The sequence below is a fragment of the Stegodyphus dumicola genome, chromosome 5, assembly GCF_044657685.1.
Source record: "Stegodyphus dumicola isolate Sdum_Otavi_A_Nest chromosome 5, ASM4465768v1".
Taxonomy (NCBI): Eukaryota; Metazoa; Arthropoda; class Arachnida; order Araneae; family Eresidae; genus Stegodyphus; species Stegodyphus dumicola.
Genome location: NC_140772.1, coordinates 146,377,069 through 146,396,794, shown reverse-complemented (window position 1 = coordinate 146,396,794; position 19,726 = coordinate 146,377,069). Strand labels below are relative to the sequence as shown.

The following is a 19,726-nucleotide window of genomic DNA, read 5'->3' as shown; positions in this document are numbered from 1 at the left end:
GACGTTTCTGAATACGTATATGCTCTCACTCACAAAGCAGAAGTTATCTAATTCGCAAGGTTTTGTTTTAGATATAATCTAGAGAAAATTCATTTGCTTCGGACGTCCAAAATAACTTTTTTTGTTCATATAACAAAGTATTAAGCCAAGTTCCATAAAAATCGTGAAAAATTTTAAGAATAAGAAAAAGTCGGGAGAAATATACTGTAAATCGGGTTGGCAGGAGAGCGGTCGAAAATCGGGAGTCTCCCGCCTAAATCGGGAGAGTTGGCAAGTCTGTGTTAGTGATTTGTGAGCATGAAGTACGTGCATTTGTTTTAATTTAGATTTAAATAAAAAAAGGTTATTTAAACCTTTTATCTGCAGCACTTATTCTCAAAGATATAGCCAGAATTCGTTGCTTAGTCTTCGACACAGGGTTTAAAAGTGCATGCTCCCAAAAAATACACACAGACTCTATAGCTTACGTTCCACATCTTTAACTGGTAGGAGTCATTTCAGTCTCTAACTCTTACTGGAATCTTTATTGTTGTGCCACATTGAGACTGTTTAGGAGGTTCATTTTTTCCATTTACTTTCAATGTATCCTCTTTAATATGGAGAACTTAACTCTTTAATATCCACTGAATTTTTCTTTTGCCTTAGAATCCTTCAGATAGTCACGTAAAATAGCTTGGGTTTTTTGCAGCGTCTTTTAAGTAATGATGATAAAAGTTGATAATGCCAAGAAATGTTCTTAGTTCATGGATAGTTTTGATGTTTTGTAATTCAGTATAGCTTCTACTTTTTGAGGTAATGGATGAGAACAAGCGCAATCAAATACCCTAAAAATTCTACATTTTGTTCCCCAAAAGTTCATTTTGAAAATTTATTCTTAAGCCATATTTGCTTAGTTGTTCAAAAACTAGATTCAGATGTTTCTTGTGCTCTTCTTCGTTAGAAGGTGCAATCAATACATCATCTAAATAAGCAAAAGTGAAATTTAAATATCTAAAAACTTCATGGATGAATCTGAAATGTTGAAGGTGCGTTTTTCAAACCAAAGCTCATAACATTAAATTCATACAAGACAAATGGGAGTTATTATTGCAATCTTACTTTTATCCTCTTCTGCTATTGGTATTTGATAATATGCTTTAAAGAGATCAATTTTAGAAAAAATTTGATGTCTTTAAAAATGTGGTGAAAACCTTCAACTCTTGGTATTGGGTATCTATCAGGTACTGTTTAGGAATTTAACTTCCTATAACCTCCACACGGACGATATGAGCCATCTTTTTTCTTCTCCATATGTAACGTACTTGATCATTGTGAGTTAGAAGGACAAATTATTTCATTAACTAGCATGAATTTAAATTAATTCTTAGCTATTTCTAGACATTTTGGGTCAAGATGACGAGCTTTGAAATGTACAGACTTCAGTTATTATATAGTGTTTGATGACATGCTTTGTATTTGAAATTAGTAAGTTGGGCTTAAGTACGCCAGGATGTTTAGAAAATATATGTGAATATTTCTTTGACTTCTTTGATGTGCTTATAATATTAAAGATATTGAAGAAGTGTCACCTTCAATGCAAACTTAGTTTCTCCACCAGTTGTTGTCCTTTCGGGTCAATAAGCAAATTGAATTTGTTAAAAAAAATTGGTTCCTAATATTCCTTTACTTACTTTTGCTTTTATAAAGGAAAACTGGAAATCTTTTCATAATCCTAAGTCAAGATTAAGAGTTTCAATTTTCTATGTTTCAATTTCTGAACCATTTGTGGCATATAATTTAAAGTCAGAAAAGTTTTCATCTGTAGGTGATGCAGGAACTATCGGCCCCACTATCAACAAGGAATGGCAAATTTGATTTTTTATCTTTTATAAATAAACAAAATTTCCAACAATCCTTTATGTTTGCAGAAGAGCTTGTCACCAAATCTACTGCAACATCTAGTTTTCCTGATGTTGATTTATTTTCTTTTTCCACTGATATGGTGCTTAACACCTTTTCCAGTATGCATTTATTTCCAAATTTAAAATGAAAATAATATTTTCCAATAGCACTGTAGGGTATTCTAGAGCAACTACATGAGTGTGAGCTAGGGGTAATATATTTCGCTCTGGATTGGGCATTTTCTCGACACTTAATTTTGCCATTTGTTGTGCCAAAAATTTAATTTGTTTCTATAGTTCATCACGTGTTCCTTTGCTGACTTGGACAGTTTTCTCTGTGGGCGCATGCACATCAAATATTTCTGTATGTGGATACACTATAGCAAGTTTTGAAGCATCTTCTTCACTCACTAACAGTATATTTTTCATTGTTTCTGGTAATTTTTCAAGCTACAAAGTTTTAATCTGATTTTCTGATATGTCAGTTTTAGCAAGGGATCTTAATTTTTGCAATTGGCTTGGTTTTAAGTTTCCCTACTCAATGCCAGTAATTAATTTCTTCATTCGGATATTTTCCCTTTCTTTAAATAGATTTAAAAGTCTATTTTTAGAATCTCCAAATCTGTTGTCGCTATCGCTATAGAAAATGTCTCATGTTTTCTACATATTTAGGCTCTAATTGTAAACTAAATAATTAAACTTAGTTTCTTCAACTTTTGTAAACGAATTTTTAAACTGTGCTTCAATTTGGAAAAACCAGATTTCAGGTTCGTCAATCCAGAAAGGAGGAATTTTAATGCTTACCTTGTTTAGTTCAGGCGATACATTTGAAGTAAGTATTTACAATTATTTACTCTTTCTGAGGACTTTAACATATTTTAAATCCATCCATCAACTGACATTATCATAAACAATGTTGTTCCTTTTTTTAGGTGTGGTGTGTGGTGTATTTAATTATGGCAAAGCACACTAGGGCTATCTGCCTAAGGGGAGGGATGCCTTTCGTGGAGGACTTTCTAAGGGAAACTGGCTCGTATACACGTTACACATGGGGAAAACCACGAAAACGCCCATGCAGCCAGCCCGTTCGCGGGATTCGAACCTCTGACCGAACTACCAGTGTTCAGCGACTTTACCGCTCGGCCGCTGGTGGGCTTTTTTTTTTTTTTTTTTTTTTTTTAGGAAAACTGTCACCATAGCAACTGTTTGAAATTAAAATTACAATAATAATATTTTCGTTTAGTTAAATATTAAAAATTATTTTTAAAAGAGCAGAAATTTTAATTCATCGTTTTTTTACTGTTAGACAAAATTAATAGCTTTTAAATATTTTTACTCTTACATATGCAAGAAATTGCAAACAATCTACCTAATTTAAAATTATGTAACACAAAAAAAAAAAAAAAAACTAGTTGCAAAATCAATGCAAATTAATGTAAATGCCATGCAGATTTTGGCAAAGTAGGGCTGTTTTGGGACTTCCTGAAATTTCAAAATGCTGCTAAAGTTTGTAAAAAAACTCTTTGTTGATAAAAAATTCATACTTAATTTTTTTTTCTAGATTATCTATAAGGATTTATTACCTAATCTATGTGATTACTTATATGTATACAGGAACAACTCTCCCACTCCCATAATCAATCCGGAGTTAAAGGTTGGTAGACTTTATTGTTAAAATAACACGAGCATAAAACTTGAAATTTTTCAATACTGAAAAGCTGTACATTAAATTTACTTGTTGCTTTTAATAGCTGTAATTCGGGATTCTGCCCATGTTTCACAGAAAGTGTTTGGATACTTCTTAGTTTCCAAAAATAATGTAAAAAATGTTTAAAGCATTAAACTAAGAAAAGAAAAAATGTTTCCTCTGAAATATGCAGTCGACTACTCTCTCTACCTTTGTGTATTATTTTTTACCACAAAACACTGAGCTCAAAAATTAATATTGCTTCTTTTGAGCAGGTAAATCATATCAAAATTAATTACACGCTGCTTGTTCCATGAAATAAAAATCACAACCCATGTTTTTCACAATTTTTTTCTAATATTTAGTTTGATTACTACTAACTTTTAGAAGAATCTGTGACTATGAACACAGTGAATATTCTATTAGTTTCATTGCTAGGTTTATAATCACGAACATTATTATTATTGATAACAGCAATTATTTTGGATACCTATGGGGAAATTCATTGCAGTGGATGCTTTGATGGTTTCACTACAAGGTATTTAATTTCACAGATCACGGCAATTAGTTTAGACATAGTGGATATTATTTTATTTGCAAATATCAGTGAAACCAACGGCAGTTATTAACAATTGTAAATTAATGATGAAACTATACATGTAATTATGGATTTATTAATATTTAAGACAGGATGATAAATACGAAATTTCGCTTCACTTGGGCATTTAAGTTAAAACAATGTTTATTTTGTGTACCTGTTTCAGGAATGATTTGTTTGAGCTATAAAAATAAAGAAAACGTTTACATACAGACTGAAGTTCTGTAATTTATAAAACATAAAATGTTCTGTTAAATAATTAGATATGCACATATTATCATAATGACCATAGTTATTATAACAATCATCATATTCTCAGAATGCACAAAACTTTGGCAACGACGCACATAACAATTCAATTTTAACAAGTAACACAACCATTTTTGCACACATTCTATTTGCTGTGTTCCAAGCTCCAATGGCTTTTATAGACAAATCAACACTTTTTTTGGTCTTAAACTCAGTTTTAAAAATATGCTTGTCTGCAATGGAAGAAACTACAGTAAACCTCCTGAAAAAATGCAGTACTTCTGCAAAACTGCTGAACTTCTTGCTACTCTTAAAGCAACTGCCATGAAATTTTCACCAGAAAAAAAAAAAAAAAAAAAAAGAACCAACCCGCTTGTAAGTTTATTGACTGATTTTTACTCACTCACTCAATACAAAATGAGTATGTATTAAAAAAATTTTTGCAATTACGGGTCCTTTTTCTTCCGCAAAATATTTGCAAGAGTCCAAAATATTGAGTCCTTTCTCTTCTGCAAAATTTACAAAGAATGTTAAGGTGGTTGGCAAATATGTAAGTACCAACATTTATTCACCTAGGAAACTAGAATAATTAGTGATAATTTTAGTTTGCATATATTACCACCATATTTCAATGTTACCTTATCCATCTTTCAACTTAATTGGTTACTATAAAAGACTACCATTTGCTTGTAGTAACTACTCTTCATATAAGAAGTCTGTGAATTTTTCTTACCTAAACATAATTTCCATCGGACTCATTTCAGAAAGGAGTTACAGCTTTCATAAGCAGTTCATCTACAGTATATGAAAAAAAAAAATCTTTGTAATACATGTAATCTGAATGGCAAAAAACTTGCATGAAAAATTATTTACATTTAATTGAATGTTATTACTCATTAACACACATCAATGAACAATCTTCTATGTCTACAGGAGTAGTTTATGTTAAGATTAAAAAAAAAAAAAAAAAAAAAAATGTGCCATTTTTTTCAATGAGCTTTTCTCCAGAGTACCAATGTATAATTTAAAGCTCCTTAAGTTAGATTATTAATTTATTTAAATTAGTATTGCTCATACACAACACAGCTGAGTAAATAATATCTTCTTTCAGAACACTGAAATATTTCATACATTTCCTTCATATAATATATTACAGATGTCAAAAATATTTAAAATGCATAACTTCTAAGAAGTAATCTTTATGCAAACAATAATCATTATAATCTGTGTACAGTACTTTAAACAAAAGGGAAGAGATTGGTGGATAGGACAAAAAACTATGCCTTAAGAATACTTGTTTATATGCGAGATGACTAAATATACTTTAATTATTTCAAAGACCAAAATGTAATGCAAAATTACTAGGTTTCCCTAATTTTTCTTAATTTGCAAATTATCATACTATTCTATTTTAACTAATCATCTAGTATACAGTCAAAAGTCGTTAATCTGGACTCGTCGGGACTTCGGCGATTCCGGATTATCGATTTTTCTGGATTATAGATCATCAGTTTAAATCTGGTAAGATGGCATGCAGAAATTATAAAATTAAAAATATGAAACCATAATTTATGAAATAAAGAACAATTATGATCTAAAGGGTATCAAAATTTACAAAAAAAAGCTTAATATTTATTTGTTTACTTTACTAAACATTTCTTTCAATGTAAGTTGTTTAAGTTGCTTCGTTTTATGTGATAATACTTTCTCTTTACTTTATCGGAAGCAAATTATAATGACGAGGAATTTGATTTAAATCATATCAAAGACGGAGTACACCGAGATGAAAAACTACATTTAGTAAGGAATTATAAGCCAAATAAAATAAAAACATCTGCCCTGAAGATAAGGATAGTGCTGACAGATTACCTTTCAATTCATTGCGCCCCAAAGCGTTCCCCCCCCCGGGCCGCAGAGCAGCGTGAAATTGATAAACAGATTTCGGAATGGTTTGAGAAACGAAGGATATGCCTTTATCCATTTTTTTGCAGCAATTCCACTTTTGTTTAATGGACTTCTAAACATAATTTCGCTTTGTAGATTCTTTACATATTCGGAAATTCTGTTTGACATAATCGAAAGTTCAAGCTTACTTTTATAAAATTGCTCTAACAGTCTGCAAAAAATAATAAGCAAGATCCAATTCGAAGATTAAGGAACAACGCAATCTGCAACATTAACTGAATTAGATAATTTTAGCTTAGCTTATACCGTCCGTTATACATTAAACGCGCAAGCGTAAACGTATTACGCGCATGCGAACACGCTTTTTCGCAGCCGTAAATCCTTACAATTTATTTCTGTTTACAATGACCTTCTATTTTTATTCTTTGCACAGTTTTATTAACTACCAACTGGCTCTGAATGAAATAAATTTATATTATAAGGTTGTTGAATAAATTCTTGCTGTTTTTCTGTGAAAATTAAGGCTTTATTTTTAAAAAAAAATCAGTACAAAGCATGTCACTGAAAGCATTGTCCATACCTAGCCACTACTATTTCCCATCTTTCTGGAAGCATTTGAATTCCATATGGGAAAAACAACATATGTTTTGAGGCTATTCAGAAGTCGATCCATTTTTTGGCATCTTCATAAGAATAGATGTGCTGCTCAACTAGAGCATGAGCCATCAACTGGAACAAGTGATAATTGGAAGGGTCAATATCTGGTGAATACAACAGGTAGGATAAGGCTTCTCATTTAAGCATTTCCCAGATATTTTTTTACTAAGTTTGCAACATGGCTGAGCATTCTCATGATGTAAAATCTGTTGGAAAATATAACTTATTGTAAACCTTTTACTGCATCATCTCTCCTCCTTGAAATGTTAATTTAGGTTTAGTTCTTATTTTAATGTAATATAGTAGTTACTTCTACTTCTACTTCTTCTTCTTACTGCCACTGTTTGCGTTTGAGAACGGACTGTTTCAACCTAAGTGAGATGCAAAAGCGAAAGTGATGTTACGTCATCTGGAAAGCCGATTCGTGCCGATAGCTGATTGGTTGCCGTGAGATGACGTCATGCCTACTTCTGCCATAAATATCTCGCGTCGCTCTGGCTCAACCCTTCTTCTAGTTCCTGCTTTCCTGGCACTTGAGTGTGCGGTTTCCAGCCCCTTCAGAAGGATGCATGCAGTCCGGTGAATAAAGTTCCTTGGTTCGTGTTCACAAGATGACTGTTCCTGAATAAAGTTCCTTGGTTCCTGTTCACAAGATGATTGTTCCGGAATGAGTTCCTTGGTTCATATCCACAAGATGATTGTTCCAGAATAAATTCCTTGGTTCCAGAGGCTACCATGTAAGCGACTGCCGTGGGCGGCATCTATGTTCTTCAATGAAGACGGCATTTAAAAATACGTGAGCGGCGATTTCTCATGTACAACTAATGCAAAAGGAGTTAGGCCAGTTTTGAGTGCTTTCAAGAACTTCATTTAAATTTTCAGGTGTTTTCTCAACCATTGATCATGGCCTTATCAAATGTGTAGCCAATTTCACGTGAGGCCGCATAATTACTGTTTAGGACATTTTGTTTGTATTGAATGCCAGTGTTTTTGAAGACCAGGTAAAAATATTATTTGATGAATGATGGTTATATTATATTTTTCCCAAGACTGATATTGTTTAAATTTTTAAATTTATTTTCTCTGTTTTTATTCTTTATTATATTGTTAATAAATTGGTTAAATTTGAAACCTTTTTACTGTCTTCAATGTCTGCACAACATAGTATCTCAGGGAGCTTTTATTGCTACTACTGCTAAATGTTTAATTTTATAAACTTTAAACTTTGCTTTAGCATCAAAATCACTTTTTGCGACTCTGCTGGTATAGCGACTTTTTTTCCTTTTAATGCTTGGCTCAAATGCACCAATTATAGTCGATAGTGATCTTCAGCGCTGGTTTAAATAGGTTTGAGCAGCTCATAAACTACTCCCAGCTGATCCCACCAAATGCAGAGCAGAAGCTTACAGCCATGCATATTCCATTTTGCAGATGATGTTGATCCATATTCGAACTTACCCTACGATTTTCTATGCTTAAGGTTATTACAGTGTATCCATTTTTCATCACCAGTCATGATACAATGCTAAAACCTTTCCTTTTCTAATGGTGAAGCAGCTGTTCACACATGAAAAAGCACTGTTCAATGGCTCTTGGCTTGACCTGGCACAGCATCCAATGACATTGCCTCTGAACCATTCCTAATGCTTTCAAACGTTTTGAAACTGTTGTGTGATCAACTCTTAATGATTCTCCAACTTCAGCTAGCGTTTAACATAAATCTACATGAAGCAATGCCTCTAAATCTTCGTCTCCAAACTTTTCATGTGCGCCACAGCATTATCTAGCTTCAACATCAAAATCATTATCTCAGCACGCTGTTTTTGCCATAAGTCTCAACAAGAATTATGTGTTCTTCAGCAGCAGATTTTTTAAAATAAAGTAGCACAGTAAAATTCTCACAAATACTCATTTTTGGGGATAAAATTTGACATGTTTAACATAATGGGGGGGGGAAGTTATTTACACTTGGGCAAAATGACATAAATTGAATTTCAAGCTTGCTTATGTTATTAGACAGACGCACCACCATCTATACGTGTATAGTTCTAATAAAGTCATCCGTCAGAAAACAGAGAGAACTTATTTAACCCTTATATTAAAAACTTGCTTTTTGTTCTTTAAAAAACAAACTTAAATCTATACATAAACATAGAAGGCAGAAAAAAAGAAATAATTATTTCTTGTGTTGAAAAATCGACTTGAACAAATATTGAAGAACTTGGTATTTGTGTTTTTCAACCAAAAAATAAATATAATGGCATATCTGAAAGAAGCCTGAATCATTCAGAAAATTTCTTCAATCTATTAAACCAATGCCACTACCCAAAATTCTAGAATCTTTATTTTGTTAAACAATACATTAATTCTGTTATTGCAATACATACATGATTTAAGGAGTAATCAATTTTACACTAATACTTAAGAAATACCTAAAAATTAGAAACAAATTTTTGATGAAAACCATACAGAAGACATCAATGTCAGCCGATTTTCTAATAAATACACTCTATGTTAATTATGATAACATTTCTAGTAAAATTAATGAGCAACTAAACAAATGTCCAGAAATAAAAAATATGTTAAGTATTTTCATAGAATTTGAAGATTTAAAGAATATTTTAGATTATATGAGCGACAAAGTCTACTTCAGTGATACCAGTATTCATAAACTAGGTAACAACTTACAAAATATACTTTAATGATGAAGAAATAGGATGCATTACTAATCGTAAAAAATAATATTATACCTTCTCTTTCTAGTACCAAAATACAATTAAGAATTTGCTTAATTATGCCTGTAAATAATACAACAGGAGACAAATAGTTTTCTACTTTAAAATTAATTTAGTATAACTTAAAAAATTCAGCAAAAGAAGACAGGTTAATGAAATTGAAAATTTAAAGAATATATCAAATTATACAAATGAAATAAAGGTTCACTTCACTGAAACTGAAGTTGAAAAACTTGAGAAATACTCAAGATACTGCATTAAAGGAATCTAAAAAAAGGCTGAAGTCTTTAACAATGCTTGTTGTAGAAAAAAATACACTTGAACAGCTAGATTACAAAGATGCGATTCATGAATTTTTTTAATGAAAATCTGAGATTGAAAATTTTTAATTTTTCACGCTAATTAGTGTGGGAAATAAATGGCAAATAGCCAGTGAGGTATGACGTCATCTGCCGCCAACACAGCACAGCTCAGCTCGCAGAGGTGGGGAGACGACTACACAACACAATAGGGAACAGACGCATTTCCTCAAGACTTTGGTTCCAGATCAAACCGGATGATGTTTGCTTATAGCTAGCTATGGACGAAGATAGATGAATCCTCTCGAGGCATGAGCTTATGTGCCTGTAGAACTGTGAGATACTAATGGTGTACAAGAACTATTCATTATTCCATGAACTGTTCAACTACAGAACCTAATTGTGGGGTTACAATTATTTATGTCAACTTCATCTATCACCTGTTATAATGTTCATTTCATTATTTTCATACTTTCATAACATCTTAGTAACTTCATAATAAAGTAGATTAATACTTATCTCGTGCTCCATGTAATCTTCATGTATCGCATAACCCCACATAAGTATTTATGATGATATATATTTTTTCATTACATACTTAAAAACTCTTTCATTATACACTTATTATTGTATTAGTGCTTGTTTTTTGCATTATTAATCAAAAATACAACGATACTATTTAAGATTTTATTTTTAGCAGAGTATATAAATTAACTCCCAATTTATATTTTGTCTAGGGCCCATGAGACATTTAATTTGGCACAGCTACAAGTTATTTACTATTATTTGAAATTATAGAAATTGTAAGATTATACACAACATGTCCAATCCAAATTTGATAATTTTAGATTTGAAATGAGTATTGAACACATTCGCTCCCCATTAAAATAAAATTTGAAACACAAATTATTTCAATGAACTGCATATCAAATACTATTCCGTTTTCTTGTCTAAAATATATAAACAACATTTAAAGAATTCTTCAGTACTTAAACTAACTGCAAATGAAAGAAATTGAGGGGGAAAAATAAATAAGAAAAATTAACATTAATTTTAACTTTTACATTTACACATTTAGAGCAACTTAACAAAGTTTATAAGCATACATAAATGAATTTTAACTGATATTAAACATATTTTTCAATTCACTTAAAAAATTTAAGAAATGAAATGAAAAAACTTTTTTTTTAAAAAAAAATGAGCATCTTTAGAAAAACATATGAAATACACAGGAAAATATATTGTGCCAAAACCCATACCTGACACACATGATGAGTTTAAACTCAAACAGAACTGAAAAATAAACAAACTGTTATAGCATCACTGTCAGCAACATCATATGAATTCCAGCTTTATAAGCAATACAACCTAAAAAATGAAATAGATGTATCAAAAATTGTATGCTCTTTTATAATAATTTAAAATCTTAAAACAAATAAAAAAAATAGAGAGAGAGAGAAAGCAATCAGCACCTTCTATAACAAAAATCCGTCTACCAGTGGCTATGAAATGATCAGACATTACAAAGTTTTGGTTGTATGAATCAGGGTCTGTAGGACTAAGGGGACAGTTGGTGCGCGTTATCATTGCTTGTATACTTCCTGTTGCGCTCTTCAAGGGTTCGAAGATTTGGAGTTATTGAAGACAACATTTGATGAAGAATTAAAACACAATTTATTAGCCAGTATTACTCAGGACAGCTCCAAAACCACGTTTACAGTCATCGAAAAATTACGACAAACACGCTGAAACAATCAGTAACAGTCTTCAGAATATAGCGGTGAAGATTTACGCAGGAGTCTCTCCAGGGCCGGGGGTTTTTTGCTACTAAGCCTAAATCCATGAAATTTCCAAAGTATCAACACATTGTTTAATAATGCTCTATAGAGTATTTAAATGGCTTATGGGTTGACCTTTACAATATGGTAACTGGTAGTTTGGCGACATTTTGGAGGCGATAAAGGTTACTACCTGGGACTTTGGTAATAATGTGAGCAGTACTCAGTTCCGATTACGCATTATTTTGCGTGAGGGAAATGAGAGATCATGGGATATGTCATGTGATATTAATGGACGAATTACGGTTCTTTAATCGGAAAAGGGGGGAAATCGGGAAAAAATGTGGATATTTTGTATTTAGCTTTATTCTGTGTTGTGTGAAACAGTGTTGTTTAATTTTTGGATCCCATGGCCCTAAATAAAGTGAATTCGAAATGGGTATTTAGGCATTGTGATAGAGAGAAGTTTGCTTTTTATTTAGCGGAGGAAGTATGGAGGAAAAATTCGCACAAAAAATCTTTCAATAATTTTATTGAATGAATTAGAAAAGTGTATCCGCCACATAATCAAGATTCTGAAGAAGATTAGGTAAGTTAGTATTCGCCAAGTTACCATAATGTAAAGATCAACCGGCTTATGCTTTATAAATATTTTTATATATATACTTTAATTACCTTATTTCTTGTTTAAATGCATATTCTACACATTTTATTTTAATTACTCACCATTTTATGACTTTTAACATTACACATCTGAAAACTAAATATATTACTTAAAATTCTCTTTTCGTATGAAAAATTTGAAAACAGGGATCTACACACAGTCCTACGTTACATTCCTTGCACTCGTAATAACTCATTTGCCGTTTTGGAGGATTTTTTCCAGGAATGTGAACAAACGAAGCATCGTCGTCTCATTTTCTTATCAGTCTCTTCTGAACAAAGTTTTGGAAAATGTCTTTCAGTTAATCTTTCAGAATCAATATCTGAAATATTTTGCATCATTTCTGCTATTTCATGCTCTGTTAAACATTTTCGATGCTTCGACATTGCAACGGTAAAAACAGAAAGAATTCACGTCTAACAAGATCTAATTAATTTCTAAAAACTGAACTGTAAACCGAAATACTCAGCGCTTTAGCGCATATAAAACTTCTACTTACAATAAACAACTACCACGTGCGAATAAAATGCGATTTAAAGAGACATCATAAATCACGCCATTCGGAAATATTTAGTTCCCCGTTTGTTTATATAATCAAAAACACGTGTATGTGAGTCATGCTTCTCTCATTTCGAGTAGAAGGTCTAATGTACATGTATCTGAAACCATATGGACATACAGTGCCATCTTGTGACAGAAATTATAGTTTCTAAAACGTTCTAGGACACTGGCACAAATACGTGACAGTCGGTAGTAAACGGGAAAATGCTCTGGCACGCCTGTCGTGTCGGCCGGGAGGTGAGTGTGTTCGTTGCTGGCACGTAGACGTGACAGTCGGCGCGAAGGGGTTAAGGTTCACCTTGTATTATGGCGAAGTTGTTTGATTTATCGCCAAGTTGTTGTTTCATTTATGGTAGCCTGAGTAGTTGAATGTTATGGAAACCCTATCGTGATGTAATCGGGTGCATGATTCCTGAAATTTTTTAATCATGGGATGCTTTGTAAGCGTTTTTGTGGTGTGTGCTGGTTTGATTCTTTAGACGGTAGAATGGTCAAATGTAGGAAGATTAATTTGAAGTTTCTGTGCGATTTGGAGCGAAAGGGGAAAAGAGCTTTAATTCACTGGTGTGTAAATGAAGGTTTACTTAGTAGCCATTATAAGTGTCCTGTATGTAGGAAGAATATGTGTTTAGTCGAACGTAAAAACCGTTTAGATTTAGTTTAAACCTTATCATTTTGGTAAGGCGATAAAGGTTACTAGCTAGGACTTTAGCAATGTACATGGATAAAGTCAAGAGAGTGCGAAATGCCATTTTTGTGCAATTCTGGGATGTTTTTGTAAGTGAAAATAGGTCGACATGTACATGGATACCGTGTATGTGCAATTCTTAAAAACGCGGCAAGCAGTTTGCGATTCTGCACTTTCTCCCAATTTTGCACGTAATCTTCATCACGATTAAGCACTTTTGTTCCATAAAAGTTCTAGCATAAGCGTATTCGGCTAGCAGCTTATTGTAAAAAAATGTTGAGTAAAAAAAACATGCCTTTACTTCGTGAAAACAAAATGACGTCCAAAAAAAACTAGCAGGTTGCTGTAGCAGGGTTGGTCGCCAAACTTTCGCCAAAAAATCGCCAAGTTACCATAATCAAAAGATTAACCAAAAATTCTTTTTTCCTTTCGAAATTTAATTCATATTCCCTGACGAGAAATTTCAGCGCTCTTTCAATTTGGCCTATATACACCAAACAGCACGATACATATCAAACAATGCTAAATTACACAAGAATTAAAAGCACGTATGAGACCTTTAAGAATCGAAAAATTAATTTTACTGATAGGTGGAAAAAATAACTTAAATATTAAACTTATGGATAAGTAGAAAAATTTTGTAATTGATAGTAAGTTTAAATAACTATTGGGTACGTGTCAGCTAAACGTCACTGTCGGCTTAGCGTCCTCTTGACTAAATGTCTTGACAGTTAAGGGTGCCGTAGCTAAATGTCCTGATGCTAAGTCTGTGTGTCTGCTAAATGTCCTGTTGGCTAAGTGTCCTTGTAGGCTAACTGTCCATGTCGGCTAAATGTCCTGTCAGCTAACTGTCCGTGTCAGTTAAATGGCCCATCAGTTTTTGACTTCTTACTTTGGTTTTGGGCAGCGGCTAAATTACCATCGATCCTGGTATCAAAAAAGAAATGATTTGCCAAGGGGTACTGTACAGTAAATTTTGATCTATAAAAGTCCTCTAGAATTACTGGTATTAGATAAGATTAGACTATTAATTAAAGCGGGACAAGCACAAGCTATTTCACTGACCTGTTCCAACTTTGAGCATTCTGTGAATTATTCGCTGCATAACAAACCCAGAAGGAATGACTCAAGATTTGATCATTAAAACATTCACGGGCTACTTACCTCAAGTCTTCATATAGGACTTTATACAGTCAAAAGTCGTTAATTCGGACACCTATAATCCAGAATAAACTATAATCCGGACCTCAAGGCTACAAATTTTCTGTGCATCGCGTAAGACCTTTACTGCTGCGAATATGTGTGTGCGCATGCGCATAATACATTTACACATGTGCGTTTAATGTATGACGGATGGTATAAGATAAGCTAAAATTATGTAATTCAGATAATGTTGCAGCTTGCGTTCTTCCTTAATCTTCGAATTGGATCCGGCTTATTATTTTTTGAAGACTGCTAGAGCAATTTTATAAAAGTAAGCTTGAACTTTTGATTATGTCAAATAGAATTTCCGATATATATTTACTAATATATATATTTACTAATAATATGTAAAGGATCTACAAAGCGAAAGTATGTTTCAAAGTCCATTAAACAAAAAGTGGAATTGCCGCAAAAAATGGATAAAGGCATATCCTTCGTTTCCCTAACCATTCCGAAATCTGTTTATCAATTTCACGCTGCTCTGCGGTGGGGGAGAGGGGGGAACGCCGCAGCGCGCAATGAATTGGAAGTTTATCTGTCAGCACTATCCTTATCTTCAGGGCAGATGTTTTTATTTTATTTGGCTTATAATTCCTTACTAAATGTAGTATTTCATCTCGATGTACTCCGTCTTTGATATGATTTAAATCAAATTCCTCGTCATTATAATTCGCTTCCGATAGCGAAGTGACACAGACACAGAGGTTATTGAAAACGAAAAAATTTCAATTGACAAATTAGACAGTATTCTCGACTCAGCGATTATAGGACTTGAACAGCGGAACTTTGTAACTGAACAAGAAATTATGCCTGTTTATAGAATTAAAGAGTTTGTAGAATTAAAGAATTAAATTATTATCACATAAAATGAAGCAACTTAAACAATTTACATTGAAAGAAATGTTTAATAAAGTAAACAAATAAATATTAAGCTTTTTTTTTTGTAAATTTTGATACCCTTTAGATCATAATTGTTCTTTATTTCATAAATTACGGTTTTATATTTTTAATTTTATAATTTCTGCATGCCATCTTACCAGATTTAAACTGATGATCTATAATCCGGAAAAATCGATAATCCGGAATCGCCAAAGTCCCGACGAGTCTGGATTAACGACTTTTGACTGTATTGACATTTCATGTCGGATGTGTGGAAGGATCCTAAAACACCATCCCAATCAATCTCATCTTAAAATATGAACACTATGGGTATTGCACTGGAGTCTTTCCAGCATAGGTGGCAAAATTTTCACAAATTTATCATTTTTGACAAAACTGGTATACGTACAGGCCTTAGATATTGCAAAGGTCAACACCTAGGATTCTTTTTAGATGGCCCTGATTCCGATGTACCACTGCCAATAAGCATTAATTAAAAGCGTATAGACTATTTTAATCAGAGAGCAAGAAATATTTTTCAGTTTGATGAAATTACAATGGCAGAATGATTTATAAATAACCTACATTCGGAAAATTAACTTATAAGAATTATTTAAAGCCAATTATAGAGTTGTGAAAAGGAAACCATTTCATCATGAGGCACGTGCAGAAATACAATACAAAGTCCGAAATCCAGACGTTGATTATCCAGAATAATCTAAAATCCGGACCTCAAAGCCACAAACTTTTTTTTTTTTTTTTTTTTGTATGCTTTACGCATGCATATTTGATTTTTCCTTCCATAATAAAACGTATGGAGATTTTCACTTAAAAATTCAGATTCTTAATTTCACTTAGGCACTAAATTAAATACATTGTTATGAAAAAACAATCATGTAAGCATACATTTGCGAGATTAATAATCTGGCTCCGCAGCTGACTGTCTACTTGGCATTACATCTCAAACCGAAACATTCATCTATTTTATATCCCCGACCTGGCGAGTCATTATTTATTATATTTTGCTTTCAACACCGTATGTTTATCAATACATGACAGCTTCAGTAAAAACTAATGCAGTGATGTCTAAACTTTTTTTTATATTAGTAACTAAATAACAAGAGTAACGAAAACTTTTCTGCTAACATTACTCTTGGCGATGATTATAGATTTTTTAAATGCTCTAAAAAATGTTGACAAGAAAAAATGGTTAATATTTAGATTATGGTAACTTGGCGATTTTTTGGCGACCAACCCTGCTACAGCAACCTGCTAATTTTTGTTTTTACGCCATTTTGTTTTCACGAAGTAAAGGCCTTTTTTTATAACTCAACATTTTTTTCCAACAACCTGCTAGCCGAATTATGCTTATGCTAGAACTTTTATGGAACAAAAGTACTTAATCATGACAAAGATTAGGTGCGAAATTGGGAGAAAGTGCAGAATCGCAAACTGCTTGCCGCGTTTTTAAGAATTGCACATACACGGTATCCATGTACATGTCGACCTATTTTCACTTAAAAAAACATCCCAGAATTGCACAAAAATGGCATTGCGCACACTCTTGACTTTATCCATGTACATTGCTGAAGTCCTAGCTAGTAACCTTTATCTCCTTACCAAAATGTCACCAAACTACCTGTTACCATATTTCAAAGATTAGCCGAAAAAATTCAATAAAAATTTCTTTTCATATGTTAAAAATAGATCTTGTTAATGAAACTCACAGGCCAAAAGATTACATTTAGTGCTATTTTAATTAAGAATAACTGATATGTTTGACCATAAACCCAGAAGCGGCGGCATAATTTAGGGAAGACACAATTTTTGGAATTTGGAGAAGCACCGAGCAGCAAAATCAAGGCATGAGAAGTTTTTTTATAATTTAGGGGGGAAAGTACTGGGATCCAAAGTTTAGGTGTGGCAAAAATTTAGAACTTAGGAAGGTGCTTTGTAGCAGAATTTAAAGACTGCACCAGGCAGTATCTAGCGCCGGCCCTAGATAGAGCCTTAAGTATATGTGGGAGTTTATTTATTTAGGACTCAGATTAGTTTTAAGCTTGCGCAAGAAATAATCATAGATATAGTAAATAACTAATACAATTCAGGTTTAATTCAGTACGCAACAGGAGCATGAGAAAATTTAGCGGAACAACTTGGCTTTCGTCGCCAATCTTTAGATACACAGCCAATAATGTATAACGGATGCTATTAAGCTAGGCTAAAATTATTGTAACTGATTCTAAGTTTTTTGCAGACCATTATTATTATAGCAATTTTATAAAAATTAAGCTTGAACTTTCGATTATAACAAAAAGAGTTTCCAGTTCTGGAGCTGCCAAAGGATCTGCAAAGCAAAACCATGTTTCGATGTTCATTAACCAAAAAGTGGAATTGCTGCAAAAAATGGATACAGGCATATCCGTCTCAAAATTATATGAGGAGTATGGCTTGGGAAAGTCAACTGTATGTGACATAAAAAAGGGGAACTTATGGAAGCAACTTAAAAAATTTACATTAAAAGAAATGTTTAATAAAGCAAACAAATAAATATTCAGTTTTTTTTTTTTTTTTGTTAATTTTGGCATCCTTTAGATCATAATTGTTAAATTACGATTTTATATTTTTAATTGTATAATTTCTGCATGCCATCTTACTAGATTTAAATTGATGAAAAAAAATCCCAAATCACCGAAGTCCCGACAAGTACGGATTTCGGACTTTGTACTGTACTTAGCTTAGACAAAGTGCTTAGTTTTGGATCACTGTTAAAACAGATCAGAAAGTTTTCTAGAAAGGAAACTATAAATAAGAAAGCACACAAAGGGAAAACGACAGCAATTTAAGACAAATATGATTCTGAAAATACTTGTTTATAAATGAAACAATACGAAATGAGAGATGTATATGTTTTGGAATATTATTAAATACGCAAAATTGTCCGATACCTCCACTCGTAGTTTCAGATAAATGGGAAATGGTTTGAGTTACATTCCACAACTGATCAAGCATACTCAGCACACATTAAGTATGACAAATGACCATGTATGACAGACAACGAAAAACATTAGGGAATGAATTACAGTATTTTTTTAGCTAGCACCAAATGCAAACCATCGCCTAGAATTTTACTAAAGACAGTACGTAATAATAAAAATACCACAAATTCTAGACGACAGCAATTTTTTTAATACCAGAAATCTCTTCAAGCACTTGCAGCTTACTGTCATCTTCAAAGATACGATGAAAAATTTTAAACAGTTAATAAGCCTTCTCCTTAAAAAAAAAAAAAAAAAATCACTATACATTTCACATATATGAATCATCAAAAATATTCTGAAACCAGATACTTTTCTTATATATCACTCAGACTAACAATTAAGCTTAAAACACTGAAATATATATGTATTTACAAATGTTTCGCTTTGACTTTCATCCCTTACAGACATACATAGTAGGCATTTTTTTTTTTTTAATCCAATGTTTACAATTGTTACCACCATAAATAATGCATGATCAATTACAGTTAGACAAACAACTGCATATACAGAAAAAAAAATCCACGAAATAATGAGGAATTTAAAGACAGAAATTCGCTTCTATAGCTCTGAAAATTGTTTAAAATACACTAACTTTAAAAGTATACAGGGATTACACAAAAATTACATTGACGAATTATAGGAAGAAGTTTCAACAATTCCTTTTAAACCTATGTTAAATCTTTTTGATTTTTATACCTACACATTAACTGTTTTCATACTTCCTCCAGGAAGAAACTAAAACGGAAAATAAAATTTTGCCAAAACGGAAGGCGTTAACAATAAACATAGATGGCTTATTTACTGTTATATTACATATATTTAAATAAGGAATTCAACTGGTATATGGAATCGCGATGGAATTTCACATGCAGAGGTACTCAAAGATCTTACATATAAGAAAT

The 19,726-nt window shown here is 32.4% G+C and overlaps 1 protein-coding gene across 7 annotated transcripts in view; it reads right to left on the bottom strand.

The window, feature by feature from the left end:
- LOC118204247 (serine/threonine-protein phosphatase 6 regulatory subunit 3-like) overlaps positions 1-19,726 on the bottom strand; it is a 135,954-nt gene that overhangs the window by 116,085 nt on the left and 143 nt on the right. For 4 of the 7 annotated variants that reach the window (XM_085817157.1, XM_085817152.1, XM_085817156.1 and 1 more), the window contains exons 2-3: positions 11,270-11,378; positions 5,148-5,209 (exon numbers count right to left, since the gene is read on the bottom strand). The gene's annotated coding sequence lies outside the window, so the exon portion shown is untranslated. Of the gene's footprint in view, positions 1-5,147; positions 5,210-11,269; positions 11,379-11,482; positions 11,844-19,524; positions 19,680-19,726 lie in introns of those variants that run through there. The other 3 variants (XM_085817153.1, XM_085817154.1, XM_085817155.1) reach the window with 3 other exon arrangements.